Genomic DNA, 6000 nt, shown 5'->3' on the forward strand with positions numbered 1-6000 from the left:
TAAGGTGTCAAACATAAAGTGCTGGAGAAACTCAGCAGGACAGGCAGCATCTCTGGATATGAATAAACAGTTGACGTTTTGGGCCAAGACACTTCTTTGGGACTGGAATGGTGAGGAAGACACCAGAATAAAAAGGTAGGGGAGGGGAAGGTGAAAGGAAACCAGGTGGGTAGGAACGTTTTTACATCATCTCTATTCAGAAAATGCTGTGATGTCTTCGGCCTGTGGGATTACTTCAATATCTTTGGATTTTGTAGTTTTATCTTATAATACAAAAAGAAAAAATGTAAACATTTCTGAGGATTAATTTGGAGAAGTAACAGTATAAACCAGTATTGCAACAGAACACATTTATCAATCTTTTATTCCTAATCCCAGAACCTTTTATTTTCAAATAAATGGCTACTTTGATTATGTCTTGATTGCACATTAAGCTTTCTATCATCAGTAGTTTGGTAAGAGACCATTGAATATAGGTTTCACTTTTTTACTATTTCAGAAATAACTCCAGTGTGCTCATGTTATTTAGTATATGCAATTAGCCACATTGATTTTATCAAATTCCTTCAGAGAGCAAGTTTAGTAGTTTGCACATTCAGAATCGCCTTTCTAAACTTGAAATCAGTGGCATAAACTCAACCTTCAGATTTCCACAAATTTCAACCTTGATTATAAGTCAGCTTCACCTATTGCAAAATTATTGACATAATCTCTCAAAAATTGATAAGTATAAACACATTTATAACATTACATATCTCATACTTATACACATCCAGTGCAAAGAAATAAATAAAAAGCTCAGCATTAAAAAAAGACTTCCCAGACAAATACCAAAAATAATAAAAGTTTGCATATCATATAAGCAAAAAGGTACTGGCTGGTTTGCACTAATTATTTGATGGGATTCTAGTGCCTAATTATATCTGACATATCCTAATATTCTGGCTATGTATAAAAATATATTGTGTCTTATATGAAATGATGAGACAGAAGATTATTGATTTGGAAAACAGAAGTAGGAGGAACAACTTACGAATCTTGGGACTTAAAGAACAAACGGAAGGAGATAATCCTAAAGAATTCTTTGCAAATCTTTTGATGGAATTATTCCCTGATATTATGAAGTCTCGGCTTTTGATTGACTGTGCTCACAGGTTACCTATCTATGGATTAGCTTCAAAATCTCAACCAAGATCAGTCATTATATGTTTCCACAATTTCAAATGAAGGATCGTCTGATTCGTGCTGCCCGTGGAAAAAGTATGTTTGACTACCAAGATCAAAAGATACGTATTGTACAAGATTTTTCATCAGAAGTTAAGGCAGAACGTGCTAAGTTCAAAAAAGTTATGACAGAGTTATACAGCAAAAATTTTAAACCCTCTCTTCGTTCTCCGACTCAACTGAGGATTACATTGGAAGACGGTTCATTTAAATGGTTTTATACGAAGGAAAAGGCGCAAGAATTTTTAGACTTAAAAAAATGAATGAATATATATATTGAATAGACTAAAAATCTTGCAAAAACAGAAGTACTACATATTAGAAAATGACTGTTTAATATTTTTTAGTATGAATAATTGTTATTTCTGTTTGATAAACCTGTCTAAGCTTGTTTCTCACAGTATGTTATTTTATCTTGGTTGGAATAGTATAACAACCTTGAATTCTTGGAGTGGTTCCAACAGGCTTTCTAAAGGAATGTCTTCAGGGGAAGTAAACAGTGGTTGCTTGATGACTGAGTTTCTCTCTTTGGGAGGGGGAGGAGGGATGGGGAGTCTCTTTTTTCTTGATGCTGATTTGGGAATCTAGTCAATTCTGTTGCTTAGTTAATATATTTCAAGGTTTATTATTTGGGTTTGATATACATTTTTCTGAATGCTATTTGAATCTTTCTTATAAAGAGCTTTAAAATGGATCAAAGTATTAATTTACTTAGTTTTAATGTAAAAGGACTAAATCACCCCGTGAAAAGAAGTGAGATTTTTGCCAATATTAAAAAACTTAAGGTACCCATTGTTTTTCTTCAAGATACACATATACGTAAGTGTGACAATTCACATTTTTTTTATCAATGGAGAGGGTCTCATTTTCATTCTTTGTTTCAGGCCAAAGCAAGGGTCAGAGCCGTCTCTATTTCCTGAGGAGAATGAGGTCCTTTAACATCTGCCAGACGATGCTGAGGATGTTCTACGAGTCTGTGGTGGCCAGTGCTATCATGTTTGCTGTTGTGTACACCAACAGAATCAACAAACTCATTCGTAAGGCCAGTGATGTTGTGGGGATGGAACTGGACTCTCTCACGGTGGTGTCAGAAAAGAGGATGCTGTCTGAGTTGCATGCCATCTTGGACAATGTCTCCCATCCACTACATAATGTACTGGTTGGGCACAGGAGTACATTCAGCCAGAGACTCATTCCACCGAGATGCAACACAAAGCATCATAGGAAGTCATTCCTGCCTGTGGCCATCAAACTTTACAACTCCTCCCTTTGAGGGTCAGACACCCTGAGCCAATAGGCTGGTCCTGGACTTATTTCCTGGCATAATTTACATATTACTATTTAACTGTTTATGGTTTTATTACTATTTATTATTTATGGTGCAACTGTAACGAAAACCAATTTCCCCCGAGATCAATAAAGTATGACTATGACTATGAAGAGGCGTTTCGATCCTCATAGTTAATAAAGTTCCCTTTCTTTAACATAAAGTAATTTCTGATACTAATGGGCGTTTTGTTATAGTATCAGGGAAACTAAATAACAAATTAATGGTATTTTCCAATGTATATGCTCCAAATATAGATGACCCAGTTTTTTTAAAGCGTTTTTTTTCATTTTTGCCAGATCTACGTCTGTACTCATTGGTGATGGGTGGAGACTTTAAATGTTGCTTAGATCCAGTTTTAGATCGTTCATCTTTTAAACCAATGATACCGAATAAATCAGCTGTGTTTATCAAATCTTTTTTAATGAAATGTGGCATTGTTGATGCCTGGCATTTTTTCATCCAGTAGATAAGGAATATTTGTTTTTTTTTCTCATGTTCATCCTGCATTTTCCAGGATTGATTATTTTTTATTGATAGCCAAATGATTCCATTAGTTCGATCCTGTGAATATGAAGAGATTTCTGTTTCAGATCACGCTCCTGTGTTTCTATCTTTAAATATTCCTGGTCTTCTTCAAACAAATAGATTTTGGCAATTTAATCCAACTTTTTATCTGATAAAGAATTTTTAAAGTTGATGGAGAGACAAATTACGTTTGTTTTTGAAGAGAATACGTTAGAGGAAACTTCTAGCCTTATCAGATGCGCTGCTTTTAAGGCGTATATTAGAGGACAAATTATTTCTTATACTGCAAGTATTAAGAGGAAAGCTAATGAAAAGGGAAATGATTTAGCAAATTAGCTGAAACAGTTAGACCAGGAGTATGCCTTGACTCCAGAACCTGCTTTATATAAAAGACGTATTGAAATTAAAACTAAATATGATCTTCTTTTATCTTATCCAATTGAAACCCAACTCCTAAAAGATAAAAGTCAATTTTATATTCATGGAGATGAAACAGGTAAATTATTGGCTGATCAAATTAAAACCTTTAGAGCTAAACAACAGATTAAAGAAATATGCAAGGCTAATGGTAATAGGACAATTGATTATTTAGCAATAAATGATACTTTCAGAGAATTTTACTCTATAGTTCTGAATCTTCTAAGGATGATACTGTAATGAACAATTTCTTAGATCAACTAAATATTCCTACAATTTCTGCCTACAACAGAAAATTGTTGGAACAACCAATTTCTTTTGAGGAAATTGTGGAGGCTGTGCACTCATTACATTTGAGGAAACCTCCGGCTCCAGATGGATTTTCTGTATAATTTTATAAGATCTTTTCTTCATTGCTTATACCTCACTTAAGTTCAGTTTTTTCGGATTCCTTTAAGTTGGGCCCACTCCCTCAATCTTTTTATGAGGATTCCATTTCGCTCATTCTTAAAAAGAATAAGGATCCAACTGAATGCTCTTCTTACAGAGCAATTTCTTTACTTAATGTTGATGCTGAGATCTTATCTAAAGTTTTGGCCAATAGGACTGAAAATATTTTACCATCTGTCATTTCTGATAACCAAACCGGAATTTATCAAAAATCGATATTCTCACTTTAATATTCGCTGGATAAGCATTCTAGATTAAATAAAATTCATGTTCAGAAAGATAAAAAGAGTGGAGGATTAGCCTTACCAAACTTTAGATTTTATTATTGGGCAGTTAATATAAGAAATCTTACATTTTGGTTATATTATATAAATCGTGAGGATTGCCCGATGTGGGTTTTTTCAGAAGCTAATTCGGTTAATAAATTCTCTATTATCTCTCTTCTTGGATCCTCACTTCCTTTGTCTTTGAGTAAGCTAACTGATAATCTGGTAGTGAAAAACACTCTGAGGATTTGGATACAATTCCGAAAATATTTTGGCTTATTGAGATTTTCTCTTTCGAGTCCCATTTTTTCTAATTATTTTTTAAACCCTCTTTGATTGAAGTGGCTTTTAAAGAATGGGATAGATGAGGTATTAAATGCTTTCAGGACTTGTTTTTAGAGGGAAGTATTTTTTCATTTGAACAATTGTGAACTAAATATAGTTTACCCAAAACTCATTTTTTTCGATATCTACAAATAAGAGATTTTTTACGGTCGCAAATAAGTACATTTTCTAAAGGTCCTGATAAGAATCTACTAGATGTAATCTTTAATCTGAAACCTTTTTATTATGGATCTATATCTAATGTTTATAATATGCTGTTGGGAATGAGATAAAATTAAAATCATTGGGAACAAAATTTACAGACTTCATTTTCTGAGGAAACTTGGAATCAAATTTTTAAATTGTTCAACAGTTCATCGTTATGTGCCTGTCACTGTCTCCTTCAATTTAAAGTGGTCCATAAGGCCCATATGGCTAAGGATAAGTCATCTCATTTTTATTTAGATACATCTCTGTATTGTGATAAATGTAATAATGGAGAAGCTTCACTCATTCATATGTTTTGGACATGCCCGAGTCTTGGAAAATATTGGAAAGAATTATTTCAAACCTTTTTGATACTTTTTAAAGTAAATTTCAAGCCTAATCCTTTGACTGCTTTATTTGGTATTGTTGGAGGAAAGGACTTTATTTTGGAGCCAACTGATTTGCACATTTTGGCTTTTATGTCTCTTATGGCCAGAAGGACGCTTTTGCTTAAATGGAAAGATGTGGCCCCTCCTATTCACGCCCAATGGTTACGTGATGTCATGTCATATTTAAATTTAGAGAAGATACAATATTTGAATCTAATGTTCAATATTTGAATCTAATCAAGACTTTCAAACATTATGGGGACCCTTTTTGAATTATTTTCAAAACCTTTGATTTGCTGTTAAAGCACAGATGATGACTAGAATCTTTTTCCCTTTTTTCTATTAATCAGCTTCGGTCTTGGTAGTGGGATAGATTTATTTTATATAAAATTACTATTATTTTTCAATGTTACGAACTAATTGATTTGTACTAATATAAGGTAAGGAGTCTTTATATGTGATTTCGTTTAATGTATTGACATATATTTTTTCCTGTACTCTGTATTCTTATATATAAATTAATAAAAATATTGAAAAAAATAGAAAATTTAGAGGGGCATAGATAGGGGACATAGGCACAGCTCTTTCCCATGGTAGGGGAGTCTAGAATCAGAAGCTCAGGTGTGAGGTGAGTGTGAATCGATTTAAGGGAGAACTGAGGGGCCAGAGAGTGGTGGTCACATGAACAAACAATTAGAGGAGGTGATAGAGGTGGGTCCTTTCACAGTGTTTAAAATCGACCATGGACATATACATCGATAGGAAAGATGTGTCAGGATATTGGAGGAGAATTAGAATCGGTTGTTGTGTATGAATTGTGCACTACAGCACAAGCTCATGTTTAAGCACACTTACCTGAGTGTCCAGT

Source organism: Mobula hypostoma, chromosome 6, assembly GCF_963921235.1.
Source record: "Mobula hypostoma chromosome 6, sMobHyp1.1, whole genome shotgun sequence".
Taxonomy (NCBI): domain Eukaryota; kingdom Metazoa; phylum Chordata; class Chondrichthyes; order Myliobatiformes; family Myliobatidae; genus Mobula; species Mobula hypostoma.